Genomic DNA, 26,183 nt, shown 5'->3' with positions numbered 1-26,183 from the left:
TCCACTCTGTCTCCCATGTCTCTAGAACCATGTTATCTATAACTATGCAAAATTTTACTTTGTCTCTTCAGCCTCATTCCCCATCCTGTCTCTCCAGCCTCATACACCCTGTCTCACTAGTCTCATGCTCCCCTGTGTCCGTCCAGTCTCATATCCCCGGTCTCTCCAGCCTCTTGCCCTCCTGTGTTTATTTTCCTCTCCAGCCACATGGCACCCCTCGTCTCCCCATCCTCATGGCACCCCATCTCTACAATTGCATTTTCACCCTATGTCTCTCCAACCTCATTCTCCCCTGTGCCTCTTCAGCCTCATGTCCCTGCTTTGTCTCTCAAGCCTTCTGGCACCACATCTCTCCAGCCTCGTGCTGCCTGCTGTCTCTTTAGCCTCATACCCCCTGTCTCTCAAGCCTCATACTACCCCCTGTCTCTCCAGCATCATACCCAATGTCTCTCCAGCTGCCAACCATGTCTCTCAAGCCTTTTTCCCGCTCTGTGTCTCTCTCTCATCTCTGTTCTCCTCCCCCTTTTATCTGCCACTGACCTCTTTCCCCTCCCCCTTTTCTCTCTTTCTGATCTCTTTCCCTCTCCCTGTTCTCTTTCTTTGTCTCCGTTCTCTCTCTGATGTCTTTCCGCCTCCCCTTTTTCTTTCTCTCTGATCTCTGTCCCCCTCCCCTTTTTCTCTCTTTGATCCTTTTTTCACTTCCCTTTCTCTCTCTCTGCTCTCTGCTCCCTTCTCTCTCTCTCTCTGCCCCCTTCTCTCTCTTTCTCTCTCTCTCTGATCTCTGTCCTCCTCCACTCTTTTCTCTCTCTGATCTGTTTCACTCTCGCCTGTTCCCTCTCTCTTTGATCTCTGTCCCCTTCCCCCTTTATTCTTTCTCTGATCTTTTTCCCCCTTTCCCTTCTCTCTCTCTGATCTCTGCCCCCCTCTCTCTCTCTCTGATCTCTGCCCCCCTCTCTCTCTCTCTGATCTCTGTCCCCTTCCCCCTTTATTCTTTCTCTGATCTCTTTCCCCCTTTCCCTTCTCTCTCTCTGATCTCTGCCCCCTCTCTCTCTCTCTGATCTCTGTCCTCCTCCACTCTTTTCTCTCTCTGATCTGTTTCACTCTCGCCCGTTCCCTCTCTCTCTGATCTCTGTCCCCTTCCCCCTTTATTCTTTCTCTGATCTTTTTCCCCCTTTCCCTTCTCTCTCTCTGATCTCTGCCCCCTCTCTCTCTCTCTGATCTTTGCCCCCTCTCTCTTTTTGATCTCTGCCTCCCCCCTTTCTCTCTCTCTGATCTCTTCCACGCAACTCCTGATAAACGGGGAGAGGGTTGTTGCAGTTGAGGAGGCATGGGCAGGGGCCAGCTCCAAGTACTGACAGGTGTCTTCCCCCACCTTCTGTGTGCCCAGCTTCACTTTCATAACGTATTCCTCCATCTCTCTTTCTCTCTACCCTGATCTCCCTCTCTCTTTAATTGTCTAATGTGCACATACAACTGTGAACTCAGTTTTGAAGTATGTCCACACATATGCAACTATTTGCGGGATTGAGGTCCATGTTAGGATCAAAGGTAAAAATGCCACTACAAAGCTCTGTCTACTATCACATTGCTCCAACCCCTTAACTAATTACAGCTATTTTTGTTATGACCCTACAGTGTGACGCAAGACAAACCCACAGAGGGCCTGATTCAGCAAGCAACACACACGAGAGAATGCACGCACTTGGCCGATGGTTTTGTACTGCACATGCGTGCACGCAGACTAGCCAGTGCTGTTTGGTAAGCGTACGCAGACTACACGCAGCGTGCACGCAGACCCCTTCTGATATTGACTGACAGGAAGTCCCGTTTGTGGGTGGTGATGGGGGGTGGTCGAACGAACGCATGCCTGTGCGATGGGACGCCATTTTGGTGGCATGCATAAAATAGCCACTGCTGGGCCGCACGCAGCGATGAGGCTCCGTGCACACAGGAAGTTGCAAAGATCCTGCGTGAGGTCTGGTCAACCACTATTATGCAAATGTGGTCGATGGTTCTCGATGTTACCGATGTTTACGCTATCTTGCATACTGATCAGGCTGTGAGTAAAGGGAGATGGACGGATTAATATAGGGCTTGGCATCTGCATCTTATGCTGCTGTCTACGAGCGTATACATTGATTAGCATATCCTTGCAGCGGCACACTATACCGATGTTTTCACAGATCGAGCGATTATTTGCCTCCATGCATATTGCTGAGTCGCACAGCGCATGCATGAAGTTACATTACCGTAGTCATGCGTTGCAAGTCTGTATTCGCAGTGTGATTGACAGGCAGGGAGCAGTTGGGGGAGGCAACGGGGAGTGTCGGACAAAACACAGGCGTGTCTTGACCGTTTCAGGGGCATTTCAAACCCTGCATCTGCGAATCCGTACGCACAAAACATGGCTCTGGCGTCTCAATTACGTTGGCCATTCTGAGTGACCATAGACTCACTCAAGAAATCGATGTTTGCTGGATCTGTGTCTGATGCTGCGTATGTGTATGTACTATGCCCCTTGTGTACAGCAATGATGGCTCCGGTGGGCGTCTCAATACAAGTCCCGGCGGCTGTGTCATTAGCCTGTTTTCGCGCATACTCAGCTAAAAAAAAAATGGCAGCTGCGACAGCAAAAACATTCAAGCAAAATCTCAATCGCACACTAGGGTCTATTTATTTTGTGTATGTGTTAGAGGTCTTTTAATCTACCAGTATGTTTTTGGATTGTAAGAAGAGACCAACGCAAACACAGGAAAACATGTAGACTCCACACATACTGGAACATGGTTGGAATCGAATAATTCCCCTTTCACATCTGAATGCCAGGTCGCACCCGGGAATTTGCTCACAAGTCCATCCCAGCTGAGACCCCTTTCAGACTGGTGGCCCAACCCGCCACTAATGCCGGGTGGATGACGTCACTGCCATCATGTACTGAGCCGGCACTTGGAGATGAGATCAACTCTAAGTGCAGGCTCTTCCTAAGCAGTGAATGGGACCTAGGTTGCATCGACCATGGTTACCCGTTCACACTGCACCGCAAGCTGGGTGGAACACGTGTTCTACCCTACACATGATAAGAGTTGAAATGCCGGTCACTTGACCCGGCTCAATTCAATCCTGGCTCTTCCATACCCCTTTTCCACCTAAATTCCGGGTCTGACCCAGAGTTGGAACAAAGTTCCTATCCGGATCAGACCTGGAATTTTGCCGGTGCCGACTCGGGATATTCCCGAGTCAGCGCCGCTCACACCGCAGTCGGGTCTGCATAGACCCGGCTTTTGCGGAGTGAAAGTGGACGCTTGGAGATGACATCATCTCCAAGCGCCACTGAAGCCGGACCAATCGGCCGACTAGCAGCGCACTCCAGGTCATCGTGACCAGGAGTGTGCTGTTCTCACAGCAGGGTTTCACGGGCTACGCCCGTGTTAAACCCTGCTAGTTACCTGGGGTTGGATTGCCTGGTCACTCGACCCGGCGATCCAACTCTCTCCCCTTTTACACCAGGGAGCTGCCCAGGTTAACCCTTCAAAAACCTGTGTTTTAGCTCCGGTGTAAAAGGGGTATTACACTGCACAGTAACCCGTGTTTTAGCTCCGGTGTAAAAGGGGTATTACACTGCACAGTAACCCGGGTTATTGCAGCAAGTGTGAAAGGGGCATTAATTACTCCAGCGCCCTGACAACATACGTGTCTCTTTACATGCTAGGAAGCAAAGCTTTTGATGTTTCTCCTGTGTTATATTGACAAACATTGTATCAAGCTGACCTAGGAAAAAAAAAATGCCACATTGTTAAAACACTCAATTACTGCAGTTAGTATTAGCCAAATCATAATATTTCGAGATGTGAAAAATAACACAAGCGATAACAGAGTAATCCAAGGGCCTGCCGTGTGCTTTACTACATGCTAATCCCCTCATACACTGATCTTTATTTTTTTTGGCAATAAGAATTACTCCCATTGAATCCATTATGTACAACACATGCCCTAAACAGACCTAGCAGGTTTACAACCTCGTTAATTGGATGAGCAGAAAACAGGCAATTACTCGGCTGAATAGTAATACCCAGCCACTGCGGGAAATGACTTATGTCTCTGTTTATAAGAGCTGTCTCCCAACATTTAAAGCTCACTCCCTCCATTCTAAGCTGTGAATGTAAATCGTGAATTAGTATTTACACGTCGTCGGCTGAGGGCCTGAACCTCGAGCTGCTGGCGGTCAAATTCTTTCCTTTTCCACTCTGGTAATAACTATGGAATAATTAGAAAATGGTGAATCGTTAGGAAGTGCTACAGCTCCTAGGGCAGAGATTAGCAGATTGCTGGGATGTACATTTATTCTGACTCCTGGGGCCTGTAGATTCTACTTATTTCTTTTTAACATTAAGTTAATAAATGTCTATTTTTTTTTCCAGCAATTTTTCATGGATAGTCTTGGATGACCTGTATGTTCAAACCTGTTGTCATTGCTCATATAAAATACCCCCACGTATCCCCCATCAACAACACCTGACATTACCTGTATCTAGGAGACTGGTCATTTTCAGCTCAGGACTATTGATAGAGTTATACTGAATATATATATATATATATATATATATATATATATATATATACAGACTGACCCCTGCGGTGCCACCCAGCTCTCAGCACCCTGTAATAGGGGTTTGTTGGTGAGAATCAGGAGGGGTTCTCCAGGCTGTAATCAGACTTGGAATATCATACCCCTTTTACACCGGAGCTAAAACCCGGGTTTTTGATGGGTTAACCCGGGCAGCTCCCTAGTGTAAAAGGGCAGAGGGTTGGATCGCCGGGTCGGGTAACCCGGCAATCCAACCCAGGTAACTAGCAGGGTTTAACACAGGCTTAGCCCGTGAAACCCTGCTATGGGAACAGCGCACTCGGGTCACGATGACCTGGAGTGCGCTGCTAGCCGGCCGATTGGTCCGGCTTCAGTGGCGCTTGGAGATGACGTCATCTCCAAGCGTCCACTTTCACTCCGCAAAAGCCGGGTCTATGCAGACCCGACTGCGGTGTGAGCGGCGCTGACTCGGGAATATCCCGAGTCAGCGCCGGCAAAATTCCGGGTCTGATCCGGATAGGAACTTTGTCCCAACTCCGGATCAGACCCGGAATTTAGGTGGAAAAGGGGTATCATACTCCTTCTCCACTAGCAGCAATAACCCAGGTCACTGTGCAGTGTGAAAGGACAGGGTTGAAATAAGCTGGGTCTTGTGACCCTGCATTTCAACCCTGGTCACAAGAAGGGTTTAATGCATGTTCAACCCTGCTCATGGTGCGGTGTGAATGGGTAAACCCGGACCCGTTCTCTGCATAGGAAAAGCTGGCACTTGGAAATGAGATAATCTCCAAGCGTCAGCTCATTATGTGATGCCGATTACATCATCGACCCAGCATTAGTGCCACGTTAGGCTGCCTGTCTACATGTAGTCACGCCCAGGATGGGCGTATGAACATAACCCTGGGTGCGACCTGGCAGTTTAATGGAAATTGGTAATCTGCATACAGAACTTCACCTGCATTGCTCATGCATCTTACATCTGCTAAATATATACATAAATACTGTATTTCAAGCTTATTTGGCACAGAAGGTTCCATTTCCATATCTGCTAATACCCCTTTTCCACTGACCTCAACATTTTTGTCATTGGAATTAGGTCAACTCAGGTCCAGTGTCCTGAGAATCCAACCATGGTAGCTAGCAGGGTTTTACCCAGGAAGGACCTGGGTAGGGCTCAGTGGAAGCCATCCTACCCAGGTCCCATTTCCAGCATGGGGGATTCGGCCCTTGGAGATGATGATATCTCCAAACACCGCCTAAAGAGTTCAACTGCACATGGGTTCAGTGTGAATGGTGCCGATAACCCGGGTCGATGCCATAGTGGGGAAGGGGCTGTCCCGGGTCAGACCCAAGACTTAAATGTAAAAGGGGTTTTACATTGATCAATAGGGTATGTGACAGTTGTACATCTGTGTGCGACTGAGTCTGAATCTGTGTGATAAAGTCTCAGATGTGAGGAACCGTGACTTTTCCTCATGCCAAGTTCTGTTGTGCTTCATCTATGACTTTGTAGGGTGTCTAAGCATTTCCTGTGCGGTTACAGTCACAGCATATTTTCCTGCATCTGCGATGTGACTGAGGCTCAAAATGTAAAGAAAAATGGTAAGCTACTGCGCTCAAAGTGTCAGTCGCACTGGGTGCCTCACGACATATGGAGTAAAGACATCCAGTAAGTGAGGACCCATCTGTATGATCCCAATATAACTGGAGATGCAACTGAATGGGGAAATGGAATAAGGGGCTCTGGATCCCTCAAGGACCCCCTTGAAATAAGCATGTGTGCAACGATGAGTGTCTACAAGAGCAATGTTTTGCCTGGAGGTAGGTTTTGGCCCACTCCTTAAGTTCCAGCATACATTAATGGACAGTCAGGTAATGTTTTAATGGATAGTGGATCCCAAGTCTCCATAATATTTAAACAATAGTAGTTTAAAAATGTCATTGAAGTACCCATACAACCTTTTTCAGGTTTAGTAATATGGGGATTAAGTACTCAATAATACTCCATGTTGGGTATGCAGTGGCAGACAGGATGGCAGTTCAATATAAACTATACAATGCTATAGAATGTTTTCATTAATCAAGAACTAGATCAGAGGCCTGAGGCCAGCACAGGTAAATGGACATGGATTACTATTTAGTGTAAGCCAGGTAAATCATTGATTGATTAATTGATTGAGTCATTATCTGTGAATGTGTTTTAGCACTGAAAACTTGCCATTTGCAGGCATGCTGTTTAATGAGGATTTTTTTTAAGGAAATAATTGACAAGTATGATTAATAAGCAAAATAATCTTTTGCTTTGTGTGTTTTCATTATCGATTTCATGTCTCAACATTTCTGCTACAATTTATAATAATGGAAAAAAAAATTTCAAAATGAAGCTTAATTGACCACCTTTAATAGAGGTCGAAGAACTATGACTGGCAGCAGCCGCAGCACTACTATTGAGTTGCTGCCCTTCTATTGACTGATCCGTGATTGATTTTATTTTTGACACCTGGAAAGAAATAGTGCTACTATTGATCAACTTATCTGCCACCTCACCAAGTGAATGTACAACAAACAATGAGATAGGGAAAAGGAGGGACTTTTGCCATGGAGTTTTATTAAAAGAAATTATTTTTTTACACTTGAGTATTGTTTTGGGGTGCAGATGACCGTGGTAGGGGGAAACAACACACATCGTCATTTACAGATAACACAATATGATTTTTATTACACTAATGGCTTTGTTTTTTAGACACAAAGAATACTGACAATTGTATTCATGTACTTGGAGGAATAGTTCTTTGTGAGAATTGTTTTTGGGTGCAGACGATGGGGGTGCACCACCGCACACAGAAAAGTAATATACACTGCATCACTTGTCTGAAAAAACTTCTTAAAATTCACAATATCATTTTTAAATTTAACTAGAAAATACAGTACTGCAGGTGCTATTTGTTTTAAACAGGAACAAAATATATCTTTTTGAATTTTTTTTTTACATATAACTGGAAAAAAAAACTCAAAACAAAGAGGACTTCTTGGGGTGCAGCAACCTTAAACACAGTAAAGTATTTTTGTGGACAGACAAAGAATATAGTATACTGCAGTGAGAAAAAAAAGTGCAAGTTCAATTTAAGAAACAAATAAACAATAGGAACACAGGGCCTGATTCAGCAAGGATCGCTATTCTGCTACAACGCACGCACCACAGTTGCTAATATCAGCGTTGAAATGTAAATGTTTGCAATCGCATTGTGATCACAGCTTAGCATAAGGACGCCCACTTCCTCTTACTCACATCCGTATACTTGGGTAACATAGTGAAATAATCAGTAACATCGAGTAACATCGTACCCATACGCACAGTTATGGCAGGTCAGACCTCACTCAGGAATTGCTGACTTCAGCGCACGCTATGAGGCCTCAGGCTGCGTATGGATTTGCAATGGATAATTTATGCACACCCCTGCAATGCGTCCCAACGCACTGGCACGCCTGCATTCACCTGACCAACCCCTGTCACCACCAACAAACAGCACTTTCTGTCAATCACTCTGCTCAGGGTCTGCGTAGCCTCTGCAAACGTTGCTAGTTCACGCACACGCACTGCGATGCGGATTGCATGCACAATGCAATTTAATCGACCATTTGCATGTGTCTTTGCAACTGCGATCCTTGCTGAATCAGGCCCACAGACAGCATCCTGTTTGTTTGCACTGCAGTGTGTGAGTGAGCAGTGTGTGAGTGTGTGAATGTGCAGTGTGTGAGAGTGCAGTGTGTGTGTTAGTGAGCAGTGTGTGTGCAGTGTGTGAGTGTGTGAGTGAGCAGTGTGTGAGTGAGCAGTGTGTGAGTGTGTGATTGAGCAGTGTGTGAGTGTGCAGTGTGTGAGTGAGCAGTGTGTGAGTGAGCAGTGTGAGTGTGTGATTGAGCAGTGTGTGAATGTGCAGTGTGTGAGTGTGAAGTGTGTGTGTTAGTGAGGTGTGTGAGTGAGCAGTGTGTGAGTGAGCAGTGTGTGTGTGTGATTAAGCAGTGTGTGAGTGAGCAGTGTGTGAGTGTGTGATTGAGCAGTGTGTGAGTGAGCAGTGTGTGAGTGTGCAGTGTGTGAGTGTGCAGTGTGCAGTGTGTGAGCAGTGTGTGAGTGTGCAGTGTGTGAGTGAGCAGTGTGTGATTGTGTGATTGAGCAATGTGTGAGTGTGCAGTGACTGTGTGAATGTGCAGTGTGTGAGTGTGTGCAGTTTGTGAGTGTGCAGTGTGTGTGTTAGTGAGCACAGTGTGAGTGTGCAGTGTGTGAGTGAACAGTGTGTGAGTGTGTGATTGAGCACTGTGTGAGTAAGCAGTGTGTGAGTGATCAGTGTGTGAGTGTGTGATTGAGCAGTGTGTGAGTGTGTGAGTGAGCAGTGTGTGAGTGAGCAGTGTGTGAGTGTGCAGTGTGTGAGTGTGCAGTGTGTGAGTGTGTGATTGAGCAGTGTGTGATTGAGCAGTGTGTGAGTGAGCAGTGTGTGAGTATTCAGTGTGTGATTGAGCAGTGTGTGAGTGAGCAGTGTGTGAGTGTGTGATTAAGCAGTGTGTGAGTGAGCAGTGTGTGAGTGTGTGATTGAGCAGTGTGTGAGTGAGCAAGTGTGAGTGTGCAGTGTGTGAGTGAGCAGTGTGTGAGTGTGTGAGCAGTGTGTGAGTGTGCATTGTGTGAGTGAGCAGTGTGTGATTCTGTGATTGAGCAGTGTGTGAGTGTGCAGTGTATGCATGAATGTGCAGTGTGTGAGTGTGTGTGTGCATTGTGTGTGTTAGTGAGCACAGTGTGAGTGTGCAGTGTGTGAGTGAACAGTGTGTGAGTGTGTGATTGAGCACTGTGTGAGTAGGGTGTGTTATAGTGAGCAGTGTGTGAGTGTGTGATTGAGCAGTGTGTGAGTGAGTAGAGTGTGAGTGTGTGATTGAGCAGTGTGTGAGTGAGCTGTGTGTGAGTGTGCAGTGTGTGAGTGAGCATTGTGTGAGTGTGTGATTGAGCAGTGTGTGTGATTGAGCAGTGTGTGAGTGAGCAGTGTGTGAGTATTCAGTGTGTGAGTGAGCAGTGTGTGATTGTGTGATTGAGCAGTTTGTGAGTGTGCAGTGTGTGAGTGTGCAGTGTGTGTGTGAAAGTGCAGTGTGTGAGTGTGTGTGTGCAGTGTGTGAGTGAGCAGTGTGTGAGTGTGTGATTGAGCAGTGTGTGATTGAGCAGTGTGTGTGTTATTGAGCAGTGTGTGAGTGAGCAGTGTGTGAATGTGCAGTGTGTGAGTGTGTGTGTGCAGTATGTGAGTGTGCAGTGTGTGTATTAGTGAGCAGTGTGTCAGTGTGCAGTGTGTGAGTGAGTAGTGTGTGAGTGTGTGATTGAGCAGTGTGTAAGAAAGCAGTGTGTGAGTGAGCTGTGTGTGAGTGTGTGATTAAGCAATGTGTGATTGAGCAGTGTGTGAGTGTGTGATTGAGCAGTGTGTGAGTGAGCAGTGTGTGAGTGAGCAGTGTGTGATTGAGCAGTGTGTGAGTGTGTGATTGAGCAGTGTGTGAGTGATCAGTGTGTGAGTGTGTGATTGAGCAGTGTGTGAGTGAGCAGTGTGTGATTGAGCAGTGTGTGAGTGAGCAGTGTGTGAGTGTGTGATTGAGCAGTGTGTGAGTGAGCAGTGTGTGAGTGTGTGATTGAGCAGTGTGTGAGTGAGCAGTGTGTGAGTGTGCAGTGTGTGAGTGTGCAGTGTGCAGTGTGTGAGCAGTGTGTGAGTGTGCAGTGTGTGAGTGAGCAGTGTGTGATTGTGTGATTGAGGAATGTGTGAGTGTGCAGTGACTGTGTGAATGTGCAGTGTGTGAGTGTGTGCAGTTTGTAAGTGTGCAGTGTGTGTGTTAGTGAGCACAGTGTGAGTGTGCAGTGTGTGAGTGAACAGTGTGTGAGTGTGTGAATGAGCACTGTGTGAGTAAGCAGTGTGTGAGTGATCAGTGTGTGAGTGTGTGATTGAGCAGTGTGTGAGTGTGTGTGTGCAGTGTGTGTGTTAGTGAGCACAGTGTGAGTGTGCAGTGTGTGAGTGAACAGTGTGTGAGTGTGTGATTGAGCACTGTGTGAGTAGGGTGTGTTATAGTGAGCAGTGTGTGAGTGTGTGATTGAGCAGTGTGTGAGTGAGTAGAGTGTGAGTGTGTGATTGAGCAGTGTGTGAGTGAGCTGTGTGTGAGTGTGCAGTGTGTGAGTGAGCATTGTGTGAGTGTGTGATTGAGCAGTGTGTGTGATTGAGCAGTGTGTGAGTGAGCAGTGTGTGAGTATTCAGTGTGTGAGTGAGCAGTGTGTGATTGTGTGATTGAGCAATGTGTGAGTGTGCAGTGACTGTGTGAATGTGCAGTGTGTGAGTGTGTGCAGTTTGTGAGTGTGCAGTGTGTGTGTTAGTGAGCACAGTGTGAGTGTGCAATGTGTGAGTGAACAGTGTGTGAGTGTGTGATTGAGCACTGTGTGAGTAAGCAGTGTGTGAGTGATCAGTGTGTGAGTGTGTGATTGAGCAGTGTGTGAGTGTGTGAGTGAGCAGTGTGTGAGTGAGCAGTGTGTGAGTGTGCAGTGTGTGAGTGTGCAGTGTGTGAGTGTGTGATTGAGCAGTGTGTGATTGTGCAGTGTGTGAGTGTGTGCAGTTTGTGAGTGTGCAGTGTGTGTGTTAGTGAGCACAGTGTGAATGTGCAGTGTGTGAGTGAACAGTGTGTGAGTGTGTGATTGAGCACTGTGTGAGTAAGCAGTGTGTGAGTGATCAGTGTGTGAGTGTGTGATTGAGCAGTGTGTGAGTGTGTGAGTGAGCAGTGTGTGAGTGAGCAGTGTGTGAGTGTGCAGTGTGTGAGTGTGCAGTGTGTGAGTGTGTGATTGAGCAGTGTGTGATTGAGCAGTGTGTGAGTGAGCAGTGTGTGAGTATTCAGTGTGTGATTGAGCAGTGTGTGAGTGAGCAAGTGTGAGTGTGCAGTGTGTGAGTGAGCAGTGTGTGAGTGTGTGATTGAGCAGTGTGTGAGTGAGCAAGTGTGAGTGTGCAGTGTGTGAGTGAGCAGTGTGTGAGTGTGTGAGCAGTGTGTGAGTGTGCATTGTGTGAGTGAGCAGTGTGTGAGTGTGCAGTGTGTGCATGAATGTGCAGTGTGTGAGTGTGTGTGTGCAGTGTGTGTGTTAGTGAGCACAGTGTGAGTGTGCAGTGTGTGAGTGAACAGTGTGTGAGTGTGTGATTGAGCACTGTGTGAGTAGGGTGTGTTATAGTGAGCAGTGTGTGAGTGTGTGATTGAGCAGTGTGTGAGTGAGCAAGTGTGAGTGTGCAGTGTGTGAGTGAGCAGTGTGTGAGTGTGTGATTGAGCAGTGTGTGAGTGAGCAAGTGTGAGTGTGCAGTGTGTGAGTGAGCAGTGTGTGAGTGTGTGAGCAGTGTGTGAGTGTGCATTGTGTGAGTGAGCAGTGTGTGAGTGTGCAGTGTGTGCATGAATGTGCAGTGTGTGAGTGTGTGTGTGCAGTGTGTGTGTTAGTGAGCACAGTGTGAGTGTGCAGTGTGTGAGTGAACAGTGTGTGAGTGTGTGATTGAGCACTGTGTGAGTAGGGTGTGTTATAGTGAGCATTGTGTGAGTGTGTGATTGAGCAGTGTGTGAGTGAGTAGAGTGTGAGTGTGTGATTGAGCAGTGTGTGAGTGAGCTGTGTGTGAGTGTGCAGTGTGTGAGTGAGCATTGTGTGAGTGTGTGATTGAGCAGTGTGTGTGATTGAGCAGTGTGTGAGTGAGCAGTGTGTGAGTATTCAGTGTGTGAGTGAGCAGTGTGTGATTGTGTGATTGAGCAGTTTGTGAGTGTGCAGTGTGTGAGTGAGCAGTGTGTGATTGTGTGATTGAGCAGTTTGTGAGTGTGCAGTGTGTGAGTGTGCAGTGTGTGTGTGAAAGTGCAGTGTGTGAGTGTGTGTGTGCAGTGTGTGAGTGAGCAGTGTGTGAGTGTGTGATTGAGCAGTGTGTGATTGAGCAGTGTGTGTGTTATTGAGCAGTGTGTGAGTGAGCAGTGTGTGAATGTGCAGTGTGTGAGTGTGTGTGTGCAGTATGTGAGTGTGCAGTGTGTGTATTAGTGAGCAGTGTGGCAGTGTGCAGTGTGTGAGTGAGTAGTGTGTGAGTGTGTGATTGAGCAGTGTGTAAGAGAGCAGTGTGTGAGCGAGCTGTGTGTGTGTGATTAAGCAATGTGTGATTGAGCAGTGTGTGTGTGTGTGTGATTGAGCAGTGTGTGAGTGAGCAGTGTGTGAGTGAGCAGTGTGTGAGTGTGTGATTGAGCAGTGTGTGAGTGATCAGTGTGTGAGTGTGTGATTGAGCAGTGTGTGAGTGAGCAGTGTGTGATTGAGCAGTGTGTGAGTGAGCAGTGTGTGAGTGTGTGATTGAGCAGTGTGTGATTGAGCAGTGTGTGAGTGTGGAGTGTGTGAGTGTGCAGTGTGTGAGTGAGCAGTGTGTGTGTGAATGTGCAGTGTGTGTGTGTGTGTAGTGTGTGAGTGTGCAGTGTGTGTATTAGTGAGCAGTGTGTCAGTGTGCAGTGTGTGAGTGAGCAGTGTGTGAGTGTGTGATTGAGCAGTGTGTGAGTGAGCAGTGTGTGAGTGTGTGATTGAGCAGTGTGTGAGTGATCAGTGTGTGAGTGTGTGATTGAGCAGTGTGTGAGTGAGCAGTGTGTGATTGAACAGTGTGTTAGTGAGCAGTGTGTGAGTGTGTGATTGAGCAGTGTGTGATTGAGCAGTGTGTGAGTGAGCAGTGTGTGATTGAGCAGTGTGTGAGAGAGCAGTGTGTGAGTGTGCAGTGTGTGAGTGAGCAGTGTGTGAGTGTGCAGTTTGTGAATGAGCAGTGTGTGAGTGAGCAGTGTGTGAGTGTGCAGTGTGTGAGTGAGCAGTGTGTGAGTGAGCAGTGTGTGAGTGTGCAGTGTATGAGTGAGCAGTGTGTGAGTGTGCAGTGTGGGTGTGAATGTGCAGTGTGTGAGTGTGTGTGTGCAGTGTGTGAGTGTGTGATTGTGTGATTGTGTGAGTGAGCAGTGTGTGATTGTGTGAGTGAGCAGTTTGTGAGTGTGCAGTGTGTGAGTGAGCAGTGTGTGAGTGTGCATTGTGTGAGTGAGCAGTGTGTGTGTGCAGTGTGTGAGTGAGCAGTGTGTGAGTGAGCAGTGTGTAAGAGAGCAGTGTGTGAGTGTGCAGTGTGTGTGAGCAGTGTGTGAGTGTGCAGTGTGTGAATGTGCAGTGTGTGAGTGAGCAGTGTGTGTGTGCACTGTGTGAGTGAGCAGTGTGTGTGTGCAGTGTGTTACTGTGCAGTGTGTGTGATAAACACACATACACTGATAAGTGACAATGATGCCTGCAGTCACACTTCCCATAAACCTACTTTTGTTCCCTGATCTACCAATTAAACTCTAAACCTAAACGTTACTAACTCCTCCTAACCTAAGGGCAATCAATCATGAGGGAGGGACTTTTACATGCAATCTGTACTGGAGGATCCTCCAAGTTCCAACATTTGTGTGCCCTCTATAAATGTGGGGAAGGGCAGTCAACATCTTGCAGACGTAGCCAGTGAGGATGCTTCTGTGGAATTGCACATGGAGGAGGAGGATATTTTGGTAGTTGAAGGTGCTAAGGATGATGAGGATGTTGATGATGAAGATGTTGGTGATGAGGATGTTGATGCCGAGGATGTCCTTTGTGTAAGTAAGGCACCAGCTGTTGCCCATGGATTGAAAACAACAAAGCCCATTGTTGTCATGCCGGGGCAAAATACAAAAAAATCCACTTCTCACGTGTGGAATTATTTCCACCCCAATCCAGACAACAGTTGTCAAGCCATATGTAACCATTGCAAACAAAGAGTGAGTAGAGGGAGGGATCTAAACCACCTAGGAGCCTCCTCCTTGTTACATCACTTGGAGCGCATTCATCAAATATCAAAGTGTATGTCACCAAGTTCCAAAACTCAAAACGTAACAAGTTTGAATACGAGATCTTCTGGTTGGCCATGCTCTACAACCAATCAGATGATATTGTATGTGGGGCTGTGCAGTTTCATATAGGACGGTACGAGGTATCTAATAGTGTGTACGTGCAATCTTGGATGGTCCGGGACGTTGGGAATTCATCCCGACCATTGGCAAGATTGCCCGTCGTTTAGATGTGTACCCTGCCTAATACTCAAAGGGCCAAAATCCTAGCATCTAAACCAGGGATTTTCTCAACTTCAGCCCTCATGTACCCGCATCAGGTCATGATTTCAGTATTTCTGTCTATGGAAGCAGGTGGGATAATTACTGACCGGACAAAATAGATTAACTCACCTGTGCTTGATTAAAGACATCCACAAAACAAGGTCTGTTGAGGGTACTTGCAGGCTGAAGTTAACCACTGATTAAACAGTTAATCCAGGCCTAACAATATGTATCTTCTTAGGGGCTTCTAGGTTTGTTTAGAGGAGCAAAGGCTAACATAACACTTTAGATTTAGTATATGGAAAAATTATACAGCTTTTACAAAAATGGCAAGTTCAGAAATGACAAAAGTGTGTTGGTAAAATAAATTGAAAATCTGTAGAAGATTTAACAATTCAGAAAAAACTTAGAACTGAGTTATACAAAACTGCTGCGGAGTAGTGGGTCCATTAAGGTCTGAACCTGGGCAAACTGCTATAGTGCCACGTAATAGGGCCGAAACTAGGATTTTTTCACCGGGGCAAGGCCATAATTTGGGCCCCCCCCAAAAAAATACATCATAGAGGACTAAAACGGTGTGTGGTTTTGTGACACAGTAATGCCCCTTATACATAATGTTACAGTAATGTCCCTTATACATTATGCCACAGTAATGTCCCATATACATTATGCCACAGTAATGCCCCATATAAATTATGCCACAGTAAGGCCCCTTCATATTATGCTAAAGTAAGGCTCCTGACACATTATACCACAGTAATGCCCCTTACACATTACGCCACAGTAATGTCCCTTACACATTATACCACAGTAATACCCCTTACACATTATACCACAGTAATACCCCTTACACATTATACCACAGTAATGCCCCTTACACATTATACCACAGTAATGCTCCTTACACATTATGCCACAGTAATGTCCCTTACACATTATGCCACAGTAATGCTCCTTACACATTATGTTACAGTAAGGCTCCTTACACATTATGTCACAGTAATGCTCCTTACACATTAAGCCACAGTAATGCCCCTTACACATTATGCCACAGTAAGGCTCCTTACACATTATGCCACAGTAATGCTCCTTACACATTATATTACAGTAATGCCCCTTACACATTATGTCACAGTAATGCTCCTTACACATTATACCACAGTAATACCCCTTACACATTATACCACAGTAATGCCCCTTACACATTATACCACAGTAATGCTCCTTACACATTATGCCACAGTAAGGCCCCTTTCACATTATGTTACAGTAAGACTCCTTACACATTATGTCACAGTAAGGCTCCTTACACATTATGTCACAGTAATGCTCCTTACACATTACGCCACAGTAATGTCCCTTACACATTATGTCACAGTAATGCTCCTTACACATTACGCCACAGTAATGTCCCTTACACATTATGTCACAGTAATGCTCCTTACACATTATACCACAGTAATACCCCTTACACATTATACCACAGTAATGCCCCTTACACATTATACCACAGTAATGCTTCTTACACATTATGCCACAGTAAGGCCCCTTTCACATTATGTTACAGTAAGACTCCTTACACATTATACCACAGTAATGCCCCTTACACATTATGTCACAGTAATACCCCTTACACATTATACCACAGTAATACCCCTTACACATTATACCACAGTAATGCCCCTTACACATTATACCACAGTAATGCTCCTTACACATTATGCCACAGTAATGTCCCTTACACATTATGCCACAGTAATGCTCCTTACACATTATGTTACAGTAAGGCTCCTTACACATTATGTCACAGTAATGCCCCTTACACATTAAGCCACAGTAATGCCCCTTACACATTATGCCACAGTAATGCCCCTTACACATTATGCCACAGTAATGCTCCTTACACATTATACCACAGTAATGCTCCTTACACATTATATCACAGTAATGCCCCTTACACATTATGTCACAGTAATGCTCCTTACACATTATACCACAGTAATACCCCTTACACATTATACCACAGTAATGCCCCTTACACATTATACCACAGTAATGCTCCTTACACATTATGCCACAGTAAGGCCCCTTTCACATTATGTTACAGTAAGACTCCTTACACATTATGTCACAGTAAGGCTCCTTACACATTATGTCACAGTAATGCTCCTTACACATTACGCCACAGTAATGTCCCTTACATATTATGTCACAGTAATGCTCCTTACACATTATACCACAGTAATACCCCTTACACATTATACCACAGTAATGCCCCTTACACATTATACCACAGTAATGCTCCTTACACATTATGCCACAGTAAGGCCCCTTTCACATTATGTTACAGTAAGACTCCTTACACATTATACCACAGTAATGCTCCTTACACATTATACCACAGTAATGCCCCTTACACATTATGTCACAGTAATACCCCTTACACATTATACCACAGTAATACCCCTTACACATTATACCACAGTAATGCCCCTTACACATTATACCACAGTAATGCTCCTTACACATTATGCCACAGTAATGCCCCTTATACATTATGTCACAGTAAGGCTCCTTACACATTATTTCACAGTAATGCTCCTTTCACATTAAGCCACAGTAATGCCCCTTACACATTATGCCACAGTAATGCCCCTTACACATTATGCCACAGTAATGCTCCTTACACATTATGCCACAGTAATGCCCCTTACACATTATGTCACAGTAATACCCCTTACACATTATACCACAGTAATACCCCTTACACATTATACCACAGTAATGCCCCTTACACATTATACCACAGTAATGCTCCTTACACATTATGCCACAGTAATGTCCCTTACACATTATGCCACAGTAATGCTCCTTACACATTATGTTACAGTAAGGCTCCTTACACATTATGTCACAGTAATGCCCCTTACACATTAAGCCACAGTAATGCCCCTTACACATTATGCCACAGTAATGCCCCTTACACATTATGCCACAGTAATGCTCCTTACACATTATACCACAGTAATGCTCCTTACACATTATATCACAGTAATGCCCCTTACACATTATGTCACAGTAATGCTCCTTACACATTATACCACAGTAATACCCCTTACACATTATACCACAGTAATGCCCCTTACACATTATACCACAGTAATGCTCCTTACACATTATGCCACAGTAAGGCCCCTTTCACATTATGTTACAGTAAGACTCCTTACACATTATGTCACAGTAAGGCTCCTTACACATTATGTCACAGTAATGCTCCTTACACATTACGCCACAGTAATGTCCCTTACACATTATGTCACAGTAATGCTCCTTACACATTATACCACAGTAATACCCCTTACACATTATACCACAGTAATGCCCCTTACACATTATACCACAGTAATGCTCCTTACACATTATGCCACAGTAAGGCCCCTTTCACATTATGTTACAGTAAGACTCCTTACACATTATACCACAGTAATGCTCCTTACACATTATACCATAGTAATGCCCCTTACACATTATGTCACAGTAATACCCCTTACACATTATACCACAGTAATACCCCTTACACATTATACCACAGTAATGCCCCTTACACATTATACCACAGTAATGCTCCTTACACATTATGCCACAGTAATGCCCCTTACACATTATGTCACAGTAAGGCTCCTTACACATTATTTCACAGTAAGGCTCCTTACACATTAAGCCACAGTAATGCCCCTTACACATTATGCCACAGTAATGCCCCTTACACATTATGCCACAGTAATGCTCCTTACACATTATACCACAGTAATGCTCCTTACACATTATATCACAGTAAGGCCCCTTACACATTATGTCACAGTAATGCTCCTTACACATTATACCACAGTAATACCCCTTACACATTATACCACAGTAATGCCCCTTACACATTATACCACAGTAATGCTCCTTACACATTATGCCACAGTAAGGCCCCTTTCACATTATGTTACAGTAAGACTCCTTACACATTATGTCACAGTAAGGCTCCTTACACATTATGTCACAGTAATGCTCCTTACACATTACGCCACAGTAATACCCCTTACACATTATACCACAGTAATGCTCCTTACACATTATGCCACAGTAATGCTCCTTACACATTATGCCACAGTAAGGCCCCTTTCACATTATGTTACAGTAAGACTCCTTACACATTATACCACAGTAATGCCCCTTACACATTATGTCACAGTAATACCCCTTACACATTATACCACAGTAATACCCCTTACACATTATACCACAGTAATGCCCCTTACACATTATACCACAGTAATGCTCCTTACACATTATGCCACAGTAAGGCCCCTTTCACATTATGTTACAGTAAGACTCCTTACACATTATACCACAGTAATGCCCCTTACACATTATACCACAGTAGTGCTCCTTATACATAATGTTACAGTAGTGCCCCTTACACATTATACCACAGTAATACCCCTTACACATTATACCACAGTAATGCCCCTTATACATTATGTTACAGTAGTGCCCCTTACACATTATACCACAGTAATACCCCTTACACATTATACCACAGTAATGCCTCTTACACATTATACCACAGTAATGCCCCTTATACATTATGTTACAGTAATGCCCCTTACACATTATGTCACAGTAATGCCTCTTTTACATTAAGCCACAGTAATGCCCCTTACACATTATGTCAAAGTAATACCCCTTACACATTATACCACAGTAATGCCCCTTACACATTATACCACAGTAATGCTCCTTAAACATTATACCACAGTAATGCCCCTTATACATTATACCACATTAATGCTCCTTAAACATTATGTTACAGTAATACCCTTTACACATTATACCACAGTAATGCCCCTTACACATTATACCACAGTAAAGCCCCTTACATATTATACCACAGTAATGCTCCTTAAACATTATGTCACAGTAATGCTCCTTACACATTACGCCACAGTAATGTCCCTTACACATTATGTCACAGTAATGCTCCTTACACATTACGCCACAGTAATGTCCCTTACACATTATGTCACAGTAATGCTCCTTACACATTACGCCACAGTAATGTCCCTTACACATTATGTCACAGTAATACCCCTTACACATTATACCACAGTAATACCCCTTACACATTATACCACAGTAATGCCCCTTACACATTATACCACAGTAATGCCCCTTACACATTATACCACAGTAGTGCTCCTTATACATAATGTTACAGTAGTGCCCCTTACACATTATACCACAGTAATACCCCTTACACATTATACCACAGTAATGCCCCTTATACATTATGTTACAGTAATACCCCTTACACATTATACCACAGTAATACCCCTTACACATTATACCAGAGTAATGCTCCTTAAACATTATGTCACAGTAATGCTCCTTACACATTATGCCACAGTAAGGCCCCTTACACATTATGCCATAGTATTGCCCCTTACACATTATACCACAGTAATGCCCCTTATACATTATGTTACAGTAGTGCCCCTTACACATTATACCACAGTAATGCTCCTTACACATTATACCACAGTAATGCTCCTTACACATTATGCCACAGTAATGCTCCTTACACATTACACCACAGTAATGCCCCTTACACATTATGTTACAGTAATACCCCTTACACATTATACCACAGTAATGCCCCTTACACATTATACCACAGTAATGCCCCTTATACATTATGTTACAGTAATACCCCTTACACATTATACCACAGTAATACCCCTTACACATTATACCACAGTAATGCTCCTTAAACATTATGTCACAGTAATGCTCCTTACACATTATGCCACAGTAAGGCCCCTTACCCATTATGCCCCTTTCACATTAAACCACAGTAATGCTCCTTATACATTATGTTACAGTAGTGCCCCTTACACATTATACCACAGTAATGCCCCTTATACATTATGTTACAGTAGTGCCCCTTACACATTATACCACAGTAATACCCCTTACACATTATACCACAGTAATGCCCCTTATACATTATGTTACAGTAATGCCCCTTACACATTATGCCACAGTAATGCCCCTTATACATTATGTTACAGTAATGCCCCTTACACATTATGTTACAGTAATGCCTCTTTTACATTATGTTACAGTAGTGCCCCTTACACATTATACCACAGTAATGCTCCTTACACATTATACCACAGTAATGCTCCTTACACATTATGTTACAGTAATGCCCCTTATACATTATGTTACAGTAATGCCCCTTACACATTATGTCACAGTAATGCCCCTTATACATTATGTCACAGTAATGCCCCTTACACATTATGTCACAGTAATGCCCCTTACACATTATGTCACAGTAAGGCTCCTTACACATTATGCCACAGTAATGCCCCTTACACATTATACCACAGTAATGCCCCTTACACATTATACCACAGTAATGCCCCTTATACTTTATGTTACAGTAGTGCCCCTTACACATTATGCCACAGTAATGCTCCTTACACATTATGTCATAGTAATGCCTCTTTTACATTATGCCACAGTAAGGCCCCATCTCCCTTCTCTTACCTGCCAGGGCCGTGCTGTGGGTGAGCTCGGGGTGGCGCAGGACGGGCTGCTACACAGAGGAACTGTTAGTACTGCCGTCATTGTAATGTGGTGCCTGTCGCTAACCAATTGGGGCTCACAGACCAGCAGCCTCTGCTGATTGGCTGCCGGTCCGCGAGCACTGATTGGCTTGCGGCCGGCACCACATTAGACTGATGGTGTCTCTGGGCCTCTCTAGGCCAAACCCAAAAGAGCAACAACCCAGCCTCCAGGCAGCCTCTCTCCGGCACCCTCTCAAGTCCGGCACCCAGGTCACATGCCCCCTTAGCCCCCCCCCTCTAGTTGCGGCCCTGCACTTAAAGCCTTGGCAAAGCCTTTGAGTGATGCCATACGCAGAACTCAGATAGTTTTAACAACCAGCGTATCTTGACATTATAATCCCAAATGCTTAAATGTTGAAGAGCTTTTTTTGTGAGGATAAAACCCAGTCTTAACCTTAATCAAGTGTGAATTTAGCAATGCATACAGCAGACTTTACATTGAGCTGTGTGAGGATGGGTAGTTGAGCTGACAATCGTTTCCTCACATTCTCTGACAGAAAGCTGATGGACAGCACCGGGTTTTAGAACCCAATGCTTAGTAAATAACCCCCTTGATATCTTGAATGGTGTCAGTTGGTTCTTCTGTGGCAGGACATAACCCATGGTAGGGGTCCATTGAAGCTATACTAGGTGACACACTTATCTCATGGTTCCTGTGAGAGCAGCGCCATGTGGGAATACTGAAGTTAATCTGCACCTGAGGCAGACCTACCTACTCTAACAGAGTGTCCGGGAGACTGACGAATCTGGGGTTGCTCTCCCGGAATCTGCCGATGATGCACGCTGATCGCCACTACTCAAGCGCTAAGGGCAGCTTGCTATAGTGATTTGCACTGAATCTCATTACTGTGGCTCCGCACCATGATCTACCAAACTCGGGATCATGGCTTTGTGAATCAGGGGGTGGACCACATTCATGTGACCCTAGCGCCATGCACCGTACCACCCGCCTGGCTGCCCCATTCCCCTGGACCCTCATCCAGACCCCTGCTAAGAAGTTGGTCAGTGTGGTGATACTGTAGATGACTAAGGGACCTATTCATAATTGGCAGCCGTATGGCCCCCGATGATTAAGTATTCTTCTCGCTGCGAGGGAATACTTAACTAACCAACTCGCAGTGGGGGACAGATTACACCAGAGCAAATCATCATTGCTCCGGTGAGGGGACAGCTCTGAAAAGCAGCTGTCCCCTCCGTTAGTATCGCAGCTACAGATGTAGCTGCGTTACTTATCTCCTCCCCGTCGTCCTGGCTACACATGTGCACAGCCGCCGTGGTGTCCGCGAGAAGGTCGCGGAGGGATCCCTCTTCACATCCCCAGAACTCCTTCCAATAGGAAGGAGCGGGGATCCTAGAACAAGCGCCGTCTGAAGATGGCGCTTGTTCTCGCAAGCAAACTTTAAACCCGGATGATGAATGGCCCAGGTAACTAAAACATGCGGAAACTAGTGTTTCTGCATGGTTACCGGGCCATTTATCGTTTGATGAAAATGAGATCTAGCACTGAAATATTCAGGCAGCATTATAGTAGCATCCATACTGCGCCGCACAGCGAGTGCTTGGCTTTCTGGCAATTGTTGTTTTCCTGGCATGTATGTGAACCACATTCTGTATCAAATAACATAGCAGGGATAACATTTTTTACAGTATCTGTTTTCACACGTGGGCTTTCCGGATGTAACACTAGTGGGCATCGGGCCACAATAACTGCTCTTATTTTACATTGACCCTGTAACTTTGACAACTATTCCCCTCTATTGCCACAGACTGTAAACACTTCTCTTGTTAGTTTCTTTGCCACTTCTGAATGTAAAGAAATAATTATATGTACATCCCCTTCATACTGGAGCACATAACACAATTGCTGCAATGTTAAGCTGACAAGTCTGTAGGAGATATCCGCTTAATTGTAATAGTGTTCTGTTTCCCAATGTGGGACTTTGATTCCGTAATTGTGTAATCCGCTGTGGCATACATTGGCACCTTATTAATAAAACACCTGAACCAGAACAAGACTGTAGCAAAAACAGATTCCGTTCAATCGCGGCTCAGACAATGTGTTGTTTCAGTTTACGCAGTGACATTTTGTGAACTTTGCTCAGTGTCTTGTATCCGAATTATAGTCACTGACGTTCTCAGTAACCTAGTGGGAACTAGAGATACTTTGCTCAACTCAGCCTGGTACAAAAGTATAAAAGTACAGAAAGTTTTTCAATTCATTATTAGTAGATCTGGGAAAGAAGAATCTCAAAGTACAGCAGCGAATAAAAGTAAAAAATCTGGAGAATTCATACAACACATACTTACCTACATTTGAAAAAGCATTTCAGGGAGATTGTTAAAGCAGCACCTATGAACGCGTCGGTAAAGTGGGCGTGTACTGCTACATCTGAGGGGCGTGTCATAAAATTTACTTACATCCAGTGGCGGCTCGAGAGGTGGGACTGCAGTCTAAAATTCAAATAGGGGAACCACACCAACTGCCAGTGAGTTCTGGTAGACGATGTTTGGCAGAGATTGGGGTGGCAGTTGGTGCATACTTGCCGACTATTTTATATTTCTCCCCGGGAGAAGCCCGGGGAGGTGAAGCAGGGAGGAAGAGGTGGGTCGGGGCTGACCTGATCGCACAGCTAAGCCCCGCCCCTTGCAGGAATCGCACTGTTAAGCCCCACCCCTCATGGGAATTCACTACGATTATGAATATTTCAACTCGGGGGCGGGGCTAAATGACGAAATTCTCATAGAACTGCATCACTAGGCCCCGCGCCAAGTGTTCAGAACCGCCGATCTGCACTAACATTCATCCCATTCTGCCCCCTTCACTAGGAAGTGGGCAAAATGCGGGAGAAGTGCCTACCCTTCTGAGGTGCGGGGGGGGGGGTTACCCGAAAAATCGGGAGCCTCCCGTGAAAACCGGGAGGGTAGGCATGTATGAGATGCTGTGGCTTCCCTATTTGAAACGAATTATGGACTGTGCTGCAGCCTCACCTCTGTAGCCGCCGCTGCTTACATCCAAATGTAAATGAGCCCCAAAGCAGTTAGTGAGATCTACTTGTTGATGATAACACACTGATGTTTTACAGACAATGTATGTAGCCATAGGGATCATTGTGCCCTATAACTAATTCAGGGAAATTATACTAATGATCCTAAATTCATTTATTATTATTATTAGTATTATTATTTATCTCAGTTTTTTATATAACAGCTTCATAATGGGGGTAAGGTGTAATCAGGGAGATTACTAGGCTCTTCAGGGAGTCAGGGAGATTGTTACTATTTCAGGGAGTTTGGCAAGTATGCAACATTATGATGTCATGTGCTCAGGGGGCGGGGCCGACACCGAGCGTACAGCTGCCCTGTTACAGCACTGGCCATTAGAAACTATTAGCCACCTAGACTGTGCAGAGGGGAGGCGTCGAAGGAGGAACCAGCAGAGGGGAAGGTGGATGAAGAATTACTTCACATGCGCTAGGGGATAGGTGAGCAGCCCAACCCCAACTCAACCACATTAAAGTACAAATGCACCCAGTTACATTGTGGCTGATCGCGCCACAAATGTGTGCACGCATCGTGCCATGCAATTCCCTGCGCCTGCATACGCTATGGCACGCTATGGCATGCTCTGCGAACGCACCATGCATTCCTATGGAGGCGCGGTCGCAGGAGACAGACTATATCTGTTTTTTTTGTGATCATCACAATCCATGCATAGCCTAATGACGGGGACACTCTATTTTTGCGCTCGGGAGGGAGAGGGGGGGGATCGTTGGTGAGCTGACGGCACATGCACGGATACCTTCTCACTGTGTTTTTTTTTTTGCGAAAAATACAGTGAAATGTGTGTGAAGTGGATTCGCAGGGACAGAGCTATCCCGCAAGTGCTGTCCCTACATGTGATTTTTGATACATCCTTGTGATGTATTCAAATATTGCATTGTGATTATATGCAAATTATCACTGCCAGCCTGCGGATTGTGTTAAATTTGCTCCTAAATGAGATGCTTGTGTTCAAGTGACAGTTACTGGTAGATGCAATTACGCACTGTATAGAGCCATTTGTACAGCATACTTGGTCAAAAAGCTCCCATCTTTGGGTCTCATTTATCAATAACCTTTATCATTCAGAACAAGTAATAAAATTAGTTGCGTATGATAATGGTGCTCCAGCCAATCAGCTCCCAACTGTCATCTGTTTGAAAAATGACAGTTGGAAGCTGATTGGCTGGAGCACCATTTATCATACGCAATTAATTTTATCACTCGTTGTGAATGATAAAACTCATTGAAAAATCGGCTCTTTGTTACTGTGTGAATGTAAGGAATGAGTGTCGGGGTTCGTGGAGGGGAGAAGGCTTTTGAGAACAAGCTATTTGTCTAATTCACAGACTTGTTAAGAGGAGGAGCGTAAATATTCAGAGACTTGAGGTCTCTGATTCCGATGTGCTCGCAGTGGCGATGTCGGACACAAACGGCCAATGTTTTCAGTCTGCGTGTGCGTCTAAGTCGCTCTGTGGTTGCCACCGGGAGACACCAGACAATTTTGGATGCAAGAGCTGGGGATTCAGTGGGCATTCCGGGGAGGTAACATTGGGGTGACTAGTCAGACGTAAGCGTATCGCTTACAGCATTAGCAAAAAGACACAGACGCTGTCGTGGAAAAGGACGCAGCTGCCACCAAGCCTCCGTGCACTTCCGAATCAGGCCTGTAGGTGGGAGCAGGGTTGTATTAAGAGAGTAGTGGGCACTCTATTCTGGGCCCCCCT

This window comes from Taudactylus pleione, unplaced genomic scaffold (genome assembly GCF_031769625.1).
Source record: "Taudactylus pleione unplaced genomic scaffold, aTauple2 ptg000383l, whole genome shotgun sequence".
Classification (NCBI taxonomy): Eukaryota; Metazoa; Chordata; class Amphibia; order Anura; family Myobatrachidae; genus Taudactylus; species Taudactylus pleione.
The sequence above is the reverse complement of the archived record's forward strand: the minus strand, read 5'-3'. Positions refer to the sequence as shown.